At 42.0% G+C, this 14,633-nt stretch overlaps 1 protein-coding gene across 4 annotated transcripts in view; it reads left to right on the forward strand.

The window, feature by feature from the left end:
* Positions 1-5,494: 5,494 nt before the first annotated feature.
* Positions 5,495-14,633, forward strand: part of rap1gapa (RAP1 GTPase activating protein a) — a 477,305-nt gene continuing 468,166 nt past the window's right edge. For 2 of the 4 annotated variants that reach the window (XM_067970460.1, XM_067970461.1), the window contains exon 1: positions 5,495-5,758. The gene's annotated coding sequence lies outside the window, so the exon portion shown is untranslated. Of the gene's footprint in view, positions 5,769-14,633 lie in introns of all 4 variants that reach the window. The other 2 variants (XM_067970459.1, XM_067970465.1) reach the window with 2 other exon arrangements.

Below are 14,633 nucleotides of genomic sequence, written 5' to 3' on the forward strand. Positions count from 1 at the left end.
GGCTGGTCCGAGCACCATCTTCTTAGCTGTCGCTGTCAAAGTCACCACTGCCCTCAACAACTTCTCCTCCGCATCCTTCCAGGGTGCAACCGGGGACATCGCCGACGTCTCTCAGTCGTCTGCACAAAAGAGCCCTGCAAATACACCTACACCCACTCTGCAGTGACACAATGGGTGGCATCAGTTGTGGGTCTCCATAGTGATCCTCAGGAAAGGGCATTATTGCACAAACCAGACAAGATTCGCAAAGACGTGGCAGTAGTGGTGCCAATATAATATGTAATGTGAGTTGGTCAGAAATTCAATATAACAACCATGACAAACCCTCAAACACCCTTGTGCATCCCCTTCATGCTCACGACACGTTTGCCTTACGCTGCCTACTGCACATATGTGATGCATGCCCTGAGGCTGCAGCACAGGTAGTGGCAGGTTGAGTGAGGCTGACTGTGAAAGAGATGCATGAGAGGGTGAGTATGAGATCGAGCCATGAGATTGTATGAGGATTGGGTTGAGTGGTAGTGGCGGGATGAGTACTGGCGAGGTGAGTAAGTGCAGGTACGATGAGGATGAGGTTTGAGTGGGTATGAGGGGTGATGTGACAGAGTAGTGTTGGCAGTGCAGAAGGAGATGTGGGATGGGGGCGGTGATGTGGCAGACAGAGTGTAGGGGAATGAGTAAGTGTACTCACTTTGGCTGACCTACTGAGGTCATTGGAGTGCCTCCTGCACTGTATGCAGGTGGGCGATATGTTGGTGGTGCTGGTGACCTCCTCTGCCACCTCGAGCCAGGCCTTCCTGGTGGCAGAGGCAGGCCGCTTCCTCCCGCCCGCCGGGGGGAAGATCTCTGTCCTCCCCCTCTTCCTCACCCCATCTGATGATACCTGGAGTGAGGCATCATTAAACTGGGAGCAGCCTTCTCCCTGGGCTGCTCCATGCTGTAATTTTTTCTATTTGTTGCAGCATCTGTCAGTGGAGGACTGGCCCTTTAAATAAAGCTCCTCCAGCTGACAGAGCTTACTGCGCATGCGCAGCCCACCCGACGCGCAGATCAGCAGTGGGGAACCAGGTAAGTGGATCCAATTGGGGGGCAGACTAATTTCACCGGGCGCGATAGCCCCCCCGCCGCGAAACCGCAGCCCTGCTAACATCGAGCCCATTGTTTTAAACCTCAATTAAATCACCTCAAAATTTTCTCTTTTTTTCCCCGAAGAAAACAAACCCAGCTTCCCCTAGGTTTTCCTCAAAACTTCCTGAGAATCAGAATTATTTCTTGCTTGTTTCTGTAACCCCCTCAAGGGCAATACGATTAGGTGTCAATAAATGCAAGCAGTACTCTAACTGCAGTGTGACTAGTACCTTATACACCAAGCATATAATCTCTCGATTTGTACACTATCTCTCTGCTAATGCAACCTTCTTTTTTTTTAACAGCAGCCTGGTACTGTGCTGATGCTTTTGAAGATTCTCTACTTAAATCCATCCTGATTAATACCTGAACAACTGATCGAATTAACGAGTAACATGGTAAAGCCAGGTTTCCAACCCACTGTTCCTCATGCTTGAAGGAGCAAGTGGAGGTTGGGAACTTCAACTAAATTTAAACATGGGAGAGGATCAGGAAAACACTTTTTATATTAAAAAAATTTAAGTCCCTTTATGCAGACAGATTTAAAAAAACTTGCTCCTTTTCTTGCAGCTATACATAACTTGTTTCTCATAACTTGTAGACTGGTGGGTTGCAGATTCTATGACTGGGTTAAGTCTCTGACCTACTTGGTAATTCGAGTGCTCTCAATCACACAAACTTACCAGTTTCTGAAACTCTTTGGTAACTGGCCCAAGGTCTATATTAGATGGAATGCTCCAGGGAGGGTGACCTCAGTAGCATGTACTCCAATTCTAACACAGATCCTTCTCTTACTGTTTAATGTAAACTCTTCAGTTCACTTTATTATTGCTCTGGAACAAACTCAATTTTCTGTGAACTTTAACATTCATTGAATGATTTTGAGGAACAGTGACTGAGGGGCTCCCTGGTCCTTCCTTTAATCATATTTAATGCATTCATCATTAGCGACACCATTTGGTGTGATTTTCAATTCAATGTGTGCTCCCAAGAAGACTCCACATAGATTTACAGCAACAGTGCAGAGTGGATACTGCAGCAAGTGCCATCATGATAGTCGTTCATGCATAAAGATTATGCTTTAAAATATACAGATGAAAATCATGTTTTCATTCTATGGGAACCTATAATCAACATATAGTTATTGATTCATGAAATTCAGTAAGAAGAAAGCAAGCTCGATTTTATTTTTGGTATTCAGCTTCCTTTTTGCATTGAAATTATATAAACGGTGGAATGACTAATGAAAAAAAAATGTTATTCATTATGTATTGAATTTCACAAGGACAGAGTAGTATTGGTTGCAGAGGGGCCTAAGCTGTCTCTTTAATGGAGTGCACAACAGGAATTTGGTGCATAATGAATAAAGCAGCTTTCAACATAGTGCCACTTTAATGGCCCTCATACAAGGTAGCAAAATGCAGAGAAATCTTTTTTAAAATTAATAAATCAAGGTGCTCATTGTAGAAATTAAATAGAAATTAAGGAAGGTAAATGGCAAGTGGCTATGTGGCAAGTAACATTCGCGGCAGACAAGTGCCAGGCAATGACCATCTCCAACAAGAGAGAGCCTAACCACCTCCCCATGACATTCAACGGCATTACCATCGCCGAATCCCTCACCATCAACATCCTGGGGGCCACCATTGACCAGAAATTTAACTGGACCAGCCACATGAATACCGTGGTTACAAGAGCAGGTCAGAGGCTGGGTATTCTGTGGCGAGTAACTCACCTCCTGACTCCCCAAAGCCTTTCCACCATCTACAAGGCACAAATCAGGAGTGTGATGGAATACTCTCCACTTGCCTGGATGAGTGCAGCTCCAACAACACTCAAGAAGCTCGACACCATCCAGGACAAAACAGCCTGCTTGATTGGCACCCCATCCACCACGGTAAACATTCACTCCCTTCACCACCGGCGCACTGTGGCTGCAGTGTGTACCATCCACAGGATGCACTGCAGCAACTCGCCAAGGCTTCTTCGACAGCACTTCCCAAACCCGCGACCTCTACCACCTAGAAGGACAAGGGCAGCAGACACATGGGAACAACACCACCTGCACGTTCCCCTCCAAGTCACACACCATCCCGACTTGGAAATATATCGCCGTTTCTTCATCGTCGCTGGGTCAAAATCTTGAAACTCCCTACCTAACAGCACTGTAAGAGTACCTTCACCACATGGCTCACCGCCACCTTCTCAAGGGCAATTAGGGATGGGCAATAAATGCTGGTCTTGCCAGCGACGCCCACATCCCATGAATGAATAAAAAAAATTGATGGAATTCTGAAGTAAGAAGAGGACATGCAGCTTCACCAGCAACTGACAAAAGATCTCCACTTGCAACATTAGCCCATCTTTTCTCTCTTCATTTGCTGTTGGACTTGCTCTGAATCATTGAATGCTGGGATCTTTGATGTCCACCTGAGAGGGCAGACGGGACCTCGGTTTAACGTCTCACTCAAAAGATGGCACCCCCTACAGTGCAGCACTCCCACAGTACTGTACTGTAGTGTCAGCCTGAAATGAAAAACCAAATCAAAGAATGAGCTAGTCATGTTGAAGATACAACCATGTCAATCGTGAGACCTATGCCATGCAATTGATTGAAAATGAGCTCTTGAGGCTACCATTTTCAGTCACTAAGCTGGCATTGTTTCAAAGCTGCTCCCATCTCAAAAATGGACACTGGGAGCAGGGAGACTACAGGAAAAAGTAAAAGATTTTAAGCTTATAAAATGAAAAATAGAACTTTACAGCACAGAAGGAGACCATTTTGATCATTCTGCCTGTGCTGACTTTCTGAAAGAAATATTCACTCAGCCCTGCTGGGTGAAAGTGAAGCTAATTGAAATGAAAACAGGGCAGTGAATAGGAGAGGAAAGAGATGCTAGGCAACCAGAGTGGAAGTGCTTATTCTCATTGAAAATTTCATTTTTAGGATTTTAATTACTTGGGGATAATCTTACAGTGATAAAGCTATTTTCTGAGTACCTTTTGATGTTGTAATCAGAGTTCTTTTTTAACATCATAATTTTTGAGTTGAAAACTTATAAAACAAAGTCGGCAAGGAAAATAAGAACTTACTCAGACCAGCTAGCAGACCAGGGGCTAAACTGGTTTAAAATGCTGTTTTCAATCACACTTTTCCTTCATGCTACAGAATGAAATAATTGTGACGGTGATCCTGAGATTGGCGGGTGAGATGGGTCTACAACAACAGCAACAACAACTTGCATTTATATAGCGCCTTTAACATAGTATAACATCCCAGGGCACTTCACAGGGGCGATTATCAATCAAAATTTGACACCAAGTCACTGAAGGAGATATTAGGACAAGTGACCAAAAGCTTGGTCAAAGAGGTAGGTTTTAAGGGGCGTCTTAAAGGAGGAGAGAGAGGTAGAGAGGCGGACAGGTTTAGGGAGGGAATGCCAGAGCTTAAGGCCTAGGCAGCTGAAGGCACAGCCTCCAATGGTGGAGTGATGAAAATCGGGGATGCACAGGAGGTCAGAATTGGAGGATTGCAGAGATCTCGGAGGGTTGTAGGGCTGGAGGAGGTTACAGAGGTTAGGAGCCAGCTTCCAGGTGTAATTGTATTATCCGCATGGTTAACCTGATCATGCTTGAAATATGACTGGCGTTCTGGGCAGAGTTTCGGATGCGTTGGGGACCTCATTGCAGTAATACATAAAAGTAAAAATGCCAGTGGTTGCTCATGGAGAGCTTAAACTCTCGAGTATAAATCAGTGCCACTGTCATGTCAATAGTTCTTAAGTTTTCCCACATTAACTGCAGAGCCCCCGAGGCAGATATCTCAGAGCAGCAGGACTTGTTTTTTTTCTATTTTTAGCAATGAATGAACAAGAAGATTTACAATAAAGCTTGATATGCAACAAAATGCTTAACTGATATCTGTGAAGGTTATGGCAAGAGTTAAAAAAAACAAGCTTTTTGGCTTATCCTTTCTATGCTTCAAGGTGAATTATTGCACTCCAATGTGTAGCGCCACCAGCATCTGACAGAAGATTTAACTAATTTGCCTTCTTTTTGCGTCAGTCAACCAAAATTTCATAACGTTTCTCATTGAGATTCAAGCAGTTTGTAAGAAGAGCTTGTGAATTTATTATTGTCCTGGCCAAGGAAGATGAGATTCTTCGTTCATTAAAATTCTATTTAAAAACCTTTATTGCTATAAGAAGTTTCCTGTATAATTGATAGTCACAAATTGACTCAGCTCGATCTTGTAACTTCATCACTGTGTGTTTTTTTTTTGAAAAGATGTATCAGCGAGTTAGAGATTTAATTACTGTGTTTATTTTTAGGATTCTAGCACCCAGATCTGCTTGAAAATGAGACATTCCAGTCAGAATACAGCATGCACTGAGCTGTGTAAAGAAACAAGTCATGTGACACAGGCAATTTTAATAGAGGGAGAGAGAGAGAAAAAAGCAACCTCCTCACGTTCTGGGAGCTGCATTGCTGTGGGGCTTCACAGTACAGGAAGTCGACTCACAGCTGATTTCCCATACAACGTCGTATTGATCTGTCCTACTTGCTGATTCCATTCAGTCCAGCAGCTCTTTGGCGAATGCCAGTAGTTCTTCAGCAAGCACCCGTCAAGGTACGTCAAGGTAAATAGTTCACTTTTTGATTTTAACTGCAAGTCCGATGCTTGTGAGGTTGAATTCACCTCATCAGTCTTTTCTCCCAGTGGGAAAGACCGGTTTTATTTGGAAATTCAGGGAGCAGAAGTGTCCCAGATGGTCCTAAACCATTTTCTAAGCCTGCATTTATTTTATGAGAGATTTTCATGTCATTCATATTAATTTGATGTTCTGTGTGGCACGGTATTGTAAGTGGAGCATGAATCAACTGATACCATCTGTAAGTCCTTTAAATGGGACTGGACAGTCTATCCTGCCACTACGCAGCTGTGCTGTGATGACAAGTTTGCAATTCTCTGTTGTACAGTGGGCACTGTAAGCCCACAGGATTTCATTTGCAATTTCATGCTCGTAGCCAGACAACGTGAAGCGTTAAGGTGAGGTGGATGCTTTTGCACTGATGCTTACTTCTGGTGAGAAGTTACCATATCTTTTATGTCTTAGTGTTTTAAACGGATGGCAATAGTGTTAGTGAAGATAGCATGCTTCGTGTCGTTCTCCTTTAAATCGAATCGTATGAGCTCGGGATAACTTAAGAGAACAGCATATGGTCATTTTTCGCCCCTTTCTTGAAGGCACTGACTATTCCATGGGTGGTAGCTGGCCACTGATAACTTTCGTAAGTGACCATTCTTCACATCTGAGCCTAGGTAATGAATGTCACCAGGTTATTTGATGATGCGGGGGGTGGTGGGGGGAAGCATCATAGCCAATCCCAGTCTTACAATGTTCTCCCCTGACATCCGTTCATATTCATTTTCCAGTTGAAGTCCGTGGATAACGATCAGGAGCAGGAACCCAGAGTAACCTTTTCTCCTCCCTGCCCCGGAGGTGCTGAGGCCAATTGTGGCGTCTGTACTATTGCTCCAGCTGAGTTCAGCTAACTTATAACAGAAGAGGGATCAAACCTAGGATCTTCCAGGACTGTGTGGCTCAGCAACACAAAAGGCATTATATTTACCCATTAACCCTGTAGGACTTTTATGTAAGCATTGCAGCTTTACTGATCACAGCTCTGTTTAGATCACATCATCTAAATCTTGGATGGAAATATCGATTGGGCAGAATTTGCTAACACAAAGGGTGTCAAGTGTTAAAATTGGATAGCCATGTGGTGAAGGATCGAATATTAGAGCCTGATCTTCAGTTGTTTCTAAGCCTTTATTCACAGAGATTCCCTTACACACACACCACACTCTAGATAAGCTCTCCTGAAAAGGATACGAGAGTCTCTAATTGATACCCATCACCTGAATACAATTAACACTCATTGATATAAATCATACCATTAACATCAAGTAATGCCTGACTCTTCCTGTGCTCATGAGGGTAAAACTGGCCATGTAGGTAAAATTTGCTGAAATTTTTAAGATGAAAATAGTTTCAAAATATTGGGAAGGGACAGTCTCTAAAATTTAAGTCCCAAAAGATGCCAAGTTGAATCAAGTTGCTCAGCAGTGCGTACATTTAATTCAGATAAACACATTCAACACAGTGATTCTTTTAAAGGCTAGCTGTTAATCCTTCACTGCTGTCATTGTTTGTAAATGATTGGAGAGCAGATATAGCCTTTTGGTAGATTTAGAGCATTGTTGGGGTGCCTGTAGCATTTTGATTCAAAAGTTTAATGCATTCCACTGCATTGGAAATCAGTGATAAGAATTCAGTTTAAACTCGGTTGAACACTCTTCTTGAGCTGAAATGCAATAGTCAAAACTCGAATCAAATTCTTTGTCAGTCACAGTGCCTTATTTACCTTTTTGATTTTTGTGAGTGAAGCTATTTTTCCAGACGCTCTTGGGCAATTTTGACTGTTTCTAGATTACTTTTATCATTCTTTACTGAGTGCTAAAGATGCGTGCAATTGTATTTGTAATATTGAACTGCTTAATATTCCTGGCACCTTAGATCTGCCAAATCTGCTTTAAATTACCTAATGTTAACAGCAAACCAGCATAGTTCTCTGAGTAATGTTCTTTTGACTCAAGTATGAAATCAATCAAAGAACTGTTCAAATGAAGAATCAAATTAGTGGTGTCTGTACACATAATTATGCTAATTCAGATTTCGAGGCGTGTCTCTTGTTTCTTGTCTAATCATGACCTAATCCATAAAGTGATTGTTTTTCAAGTCTTATTTTTGCAAGAATGAAATCATTACAGTACGGTGAAGTTTTGTTACTATCCAGCTTTAATTATTCACTTGAGACCTGACTGGGTTCTGTTGAATGCAACAATTTTTAATGCATGTCGGAGATTGAGTAAAAGAAGAGACTATGATGTTGCCTCATTACCGATAGAGAGCATTAATTACACTTTAAAATATTCACAGTTCTGTTACTTGCTGTAAATGCCATTTATTGTATGGCGTCAATGTCTTATGCTGTTCTGTTCTGAGAAGTGGCTTCATTTCACAGGGAAAGTAAACTCATATAACCAACAGAATTAGTCTCGCAGCTTGCATTAGAGCAGAGATACCACTCCCAGCTGCTTGCAAAGGAAAAGAATGTAAGCGAGAAGTATGGCAGAGAATTCAATACGAGTCAAGTGTAATGATTGGTTAGAGGTTTGCTGCAACTGTCTGAAACAGATAGAATTAATCTCACAGCCTGAACGAGAGACAAGGCACCACTGTTGAAACCTTGAAAAAAAAACGTATGAGCCAGGTGTGTGTTAACAATGAATGGCCAAGATGTGTCAAGCCTTTCTAGATGATTCAATATAACAGCTATTTCCAGGTTTGCTGCAAGTGTCCGGGAACCAGATACTCACCAGTCACTTTTTCCCAGATTTTTAAGGTGGCCGTTGTGTTTCCTGGAATGGCATATAAATAGAGTATTAAACCCCATAATGGGGATCATAAAGGTGCAATTCCCGATTTCATTTTGATATAAAGTCTAGGACAATTGCATAAGTCCACCCAGTTAATTCCGGGAGTAACTAACTGGGTATGATCACAACAGTAAATGACCAATTATTGAGTTAATTTTGCAAGTCCTAGACCCAGGTTTAGTTCTGGATCCGGGATAGAATTGAACTTCCTTGCAGTTATATACATCCCTCATTGAACAGATGGGATGTTGTGTTTTATTTAATGCATTGTATTGAAATTTGTCCTTCAGGCATGATCTCAGAATTTTTCCAACGTGAATTTAAGTTTCCTGTCACATGACAGGTCTTAAACTGAGATTGTGCAAAACACTGAAATCCAAACCCTATTTAGTTTTCCTCCTCCTTGACATAATATTGTAAGATAGACATGCCCTATTGTATTCAGATTTAATGTCATCAATTTATGAATTGCATCCCTTTATTCAGAAAACATGATGGTGCAACTTTTTATTTGAACAGATTTTGTAATGAGTTTAGTGAGGGAAAGAGATAACATTCAGCATAAAATCTTTTAGTTCACTAAAATAAAACAAACTCCAAATTAAAAGATTAGCTTTTTTATCAGTATCCAGTTTTCCTTTTGGTTGTTACTTCTGTAATTTCGTTTTTATTTGCTTGCAAATTCTGAATTGCTGTTATATGTCACAGTCCTGTAAGACATCCAGGAGGCAAAATATTGCTTATGAAAAATTACAGTTGGGATTGAGCTGGACTTTCCAAATACAGATTTAGTGTACTATTTGTGCAGACAGCACATATAACCTTTGATCCACTCAGGATATCATGATGCATAATTATGGTGTATGTGCTCTCAGTACAATGTATACTGCATGCATTATTCTCAGTAAAGTCCATACTGTTATTCCCTATCCAATTTTCATAGTGAATGATACTCAGCAATCTACTGAAAAATACATTACTATACTACATTACCTGTCATATGACACCAGATACTGCAGTCAAACATCACAAGCTGCTGTAACATTATTGACATTTCTGTGCTGTGCTCATGTTCCCAGTGCTACCAATTTGCCAAATTAAAGAAATAGACCTTGAGCTGTCTCAAATGCAATGTGAAGGAACGAAAAGAACGAGCAAAACGCATCTTAAATACCAGAGACTGAGTTAAAGAGAACAATTCCAATTGCAAACTCTGTTGTCATAAACTGAGATTCAAAAGACAGTCCACAATGGAATTACTGTCCTGTAAACCAGTTTTTTTATTATCTAAGGTTTTCTATATCCAGCATCCTTTAAAGAATGTAGAATAAGCAGTGTCATATTGTGTTGACTTTCAAGAAGCTCGTTTTAACATTTGCATATATTTGTGGCAGTTAATGATTGATTACAGCGTGACTTTTATGTCCAAGTTAGAGTTAACCATTTAGCACAGATCTTCTGATAAATAATAAACTCCAAGGATCATTTGTCTAGCTATCCCTGTGAGTTACTCTTCTGCTCCCAACCTCGTTCACCCTGCCAGAAACTCCCTTTAAATAATAGTATGAATATTCATGACCTTCATCTGCACAAGGAGAAATCTTTATTGCTCCCAGTCAACCACCAGTAGGCAAGCATTGCATGAGTTCAAATTATGGAGTTTCAGAAATTTGAACTATTTTGTTCAAAACAAGTAGCACACTTTTTACCCGAACTGTGTGTCAATTTGAGAAATTAAGTTCAGTCCCTGTCAAGATGTCTTGCAATTTTGAGCTGTGCTGTATGATTGCAGACAAAGACTTGGAGGTTTTGCAATAATTGCTGGTTAATTCACCAGGTGCAGGAAGACACCCGAAAGGCATTGCATAGACTGTACACTCACTTCTAGTTCATTATAATGGAAGAATTGTGGCTTAATACATTAGCTCTTCACATAGTGTCTCTTCTCTGCATCTTTTGACAGAGCTCTTTTCTGCCAAATATCTCTTACAATGTCATCTGGGTGATGCTGTGGGTTAGCACAAGTGCCTTTCACTTTCAGGATCCAGGCTCAAATCTAGCTCAGGGTGATGGATGAAAAGCTTCTCATGAATGTAAGGCTCCTTTATGTAATGAGTATGTAGTCTCAACTCATCTAATGGGCATGAACCCACAACATAATCTGCCTCTTATTTTGTGTCAATTAGTGGCAAAGATCTGGTGTGAAAAAATGTCACACTGGTGCAGTTAAGGTGTTTTGCTCAGGTTTAGGCAGGGTTGGGAGAGCATTAATCTGCATGCAACTGTGCTGTCCTAGGAGTACTTGCTGCTTACTGGGTGCTTGAAATAGGCAAGCGTTCATGAATATCTTATACTTTAAGCTCCCCATTCATCAAGAAGTTATCGATCTCTCATTCAGATTTTCTTAATGTAAAATCAAAAACTTATGGAACCAAATTATGCATGTCACTCTGAATAAACCCCAATATAGTATATTATTATAGTCCTCAAAAGGATCTATGAAGACTCTCAACTAAATCATTTAGAAATTATTTGGTTTTATTTTATTAATTTTTCTTCAATTTTCAAAACATTTGTTTGGACAGTAGTGCTGTTGACTTCAATGGGGATATCAGCTTGGACAGCTTCTTGCTTTAATTCTATTTCTCAGGCTCTGTGTATCATTTCTGAAGATCAGTTAATATATGTGTATTTACTCCGAATGTCTCCCGATTGGGATTTGTTTACTTTGCAGTGAATCTCCTGTAGATGTGGACAGAAAGTTCCTGATTAAGACCCATTCTTGCTCAGCAGTGATTAATGGTGTTCGTAACAATGAAAAATAATGTAACCCATTCCCCCCTCCCCCACCCCCCATGAAGATCATGGGCAGCATTTTAGCACCCGCTATCGGGTGCGTTCCTGGCGGGGGGGCCCCGAAAATCGTGAAATTCCGGAGCGGGACCGGAGCCCGCCTCAAACCCGCGCACTTCTGGGTTCCCCGCTGACGCGCCGGCGTGCGCAGCCCCCGCTGGTGGGAATCCCGCAGGCAATTAAAGCCAGCGGGATGCCAATTGAAAGTATTTATTTAGGTATTTCAGGTCATTAACTGACACAATGGGTGGCATCAGTTGTGGGTCTTCATAGTGATCCTCAGGAAAGGGCATTATTGCACAGACCAGACAAGATTCGCGAAAACATGGCAGTAGTGATGCCAATATAATATGTGATGTGAGTTGGTCAGAAATTCAATATAAGTAACAACCATGACAAACCCTCAAACACCCTTGTGCATCCCCTTTATGCCCTCGACACGTTTGCCTTACGCTGCCTACTGCACATATGTGATGCATGCCCTGTGGCTGCAGCACAGGTAGTGGCAGGTTGAGTGAGGCTGGCCATGAAAGAGATGCATGAGAGGGTGAGTACGAGATAGAGCCATGAGATTGTATGAGGATTGGGTTGAGTGGTAGTGGCGGGATGAGTACTGGCGAGGTGAGTAGGTGCAGGTACGATGAGGATGAGCTTTGAGTGGGTATGAGGGGTGATGTGACAGAGTAGTGTTGGCAGTGCAGAAGGAGATGTGGGTTGGGGGCGGTGATGTGGCAGACGGAGTGTAGGGGACAGAGTAAGTGTACTCACTTTGGCTGACCTACTGAGGTCATTGGAGTGCCTCCTGCACTGTATGCAGGTGGGCGATATGTTGGTGGTGCTGGTGACCTCCTCTGCCACCTCGAGCCAGGCCTTCCTGGTGGCAGAGGCAGGCCGCTTCCTCCCGCCCGCCGGGGGGAAGATCTCTGTCCTCCCCCTCCTCCTCACCCCATGTATTGATACCTGGAGTGAGGCATCATTAAACTGGGAGCAGCCTTCCCCCTGGGCTGCTCCATGCTGTGATTTTTTTCTGTTTGTTGCAGCATCTGTCCGTGGAGGACTGGCCCTTTAAATAGAGCTCCTCCAGCTGACAGATCTTACTGCGCATGCGCAGCCCACACGACGCGCAGATCAGCAGCGGGGAACCCGGAGGAGCAGGTAAGTGGATCCAATCAGTGGATTGTATGCTACAATCGCGCGGGGAGCTGACTAATTTCACCGGGCGCGTTACCCACGCGCCCGATAGCCCCCCCGCCGAGAACCCGCAGCCCTGCTAACATCGGGCCCCGTGGATTAGAAGATTATGCTTGAAAGCCTTGTTGTCATCTGTTTAGCCCCGAGTTCTGGTCTCCCTCGCAAGTGGAAACATCCTCTCTACATCTATCCTATCAAACCCTTTCTATACAAGTTTAACATAACTTCTCTGCTTTTCAGTTCTATCCCTCTAGAAATGAACTCCAGTGCTTCGTTTTTTTTTATGACCTTATTAACCTGTGTCACTACTTTTGTGTATTTGTGCCCCGCGATCCCTCTGCTCCTCTACCCTATTTAGACTCTTATTATCCAAGCAGTAGGTGGCCCCCTTATTCTTCCTACTAAAATGTAATACCTCACACTTGTCTACATTGAATTTCATTTGCCAGTTATGTGCCCATTCTGCAAGTTTATAGATGTCTTCCTGTATTTTGTCGCAGTTCTCCTCGGTATTAACTATACCCCCCAATTTGGTGTCATCCGCAAATTTTGAAATTGTACTTCCGATTCCTGAATCCAAGTCATTTACGTAAATGGTGACCAACAGTGATCCCAGGACGGATCTTTGTGGAACACCACTTCCCACCTTTCAGTCTGAGTAACTACCTTTAACCCATACTCTCTGTTTTCTGTTTTGTAGCCAGATTGCCATTTGTCATTTGTCCCCCGACTCCACACGCTCTGACCTTAGTCATGAGTCTACTATGCAATATCTTATCAAAGGCCTTTTTGAGAATCCAAATATATTACATGTACTACATTACCCTTGTTCTGTACTTCTCAAAGACTTCAATAAGATTGGTCAAGCATGACCTTCCCTTTTGAAATCTATGCTGACTTTTTAAATTATTTTTGGTTTCTAGATGGTTTTCTATTACACCTTTGAGTAAGGAATCTATTATCTATCTTACTACCAATGCTAAGCTAATTGGTCTATAGTTCTCTGAACTGGTTCCATCTCCCTTTTTAAATATAGGAATCACATCAGCTGTTCGCCAGTCCTCTGGCACTATTCCCGTTTCTAATGAATTTACATATATATGTAATAGTACCTCTGCTATCTCTTCCCTACCTTCTTTTAATATATGCGGATGCAATCCATCCGGACCAGGGGTTTTATCCCCTCTAAGTTTGATTAGTTTATCAATTATCAGCCCCCTTTCTATCTTAAATGTCTTTATATCTTTTTTGATCTCTTCTTCTAATGTCATGCCCACCATGTTAGTCTACCTGGTAAATGCTGAGGCAAAGTAATTATTTAATATTCCTGCCATTTCGCTGTCATTACCTGAGAGTTTATTGTGTGTATCCATTACTCCTATCCCTATCCTAATTTTTCTTTTGTTATTTATGTGTCTGTAGAATATTTTATTTCTTTTTATATTCCTTGATAATTTACTTTCGTAGTTTCTCTTTGCCTTCCTAATTGTTTTTTTTTACTTCTTTTCTAACCTTTTCATATTCTCTTTTGTCATCCTTTCCTTTATTGCCCATATACTTAGTGTATGCCTTTTTCTTTAGATTGTTCTTCCTTTTTAGTGGGATATATTTCTCCTGGACTCTATTGATCACCGTTTTTAATGTTTCCCACTGCTGTTCTATTTCTTTGTTTATCAGTAAATTTTTCTAGTTTATTTTCCCTAGTTCCATTCTCATCCCCTGAACTCCCAGCATGGATCTGCACTCCCAACATGATACAGAACACCCAGCATGATACAGAACACCCAGCTTGGAAAAGCACTCACACGGAGCATGACGGGCAAATCACGGGCGGCCAGCACCTGATTTTTCCATGTAACTAAATTAATGGATGGAACATCGGGCACTGTGAGCCGGCCAGCACTCAGCCATGGAATCTGCCCAGTATCATCATGGCATTTTATACATGATGTGCTGT

The sequence above is a fragment of the Heptranchias perlo genome, chromosome 32 (genome assembly GCF_035084215.1).
Source record: "Heptranchias perlo isolate sHepPer1 chromosome 32, sHepPer1.hap1, whole genome shotgun sequence".
Lineage (NCBI taxonomy): Eukaryota > Metazoa > Chordata > Chondrichthyes > Hexanchiformes > Hexanchidae > Heptranchias > Heptranchias perlo.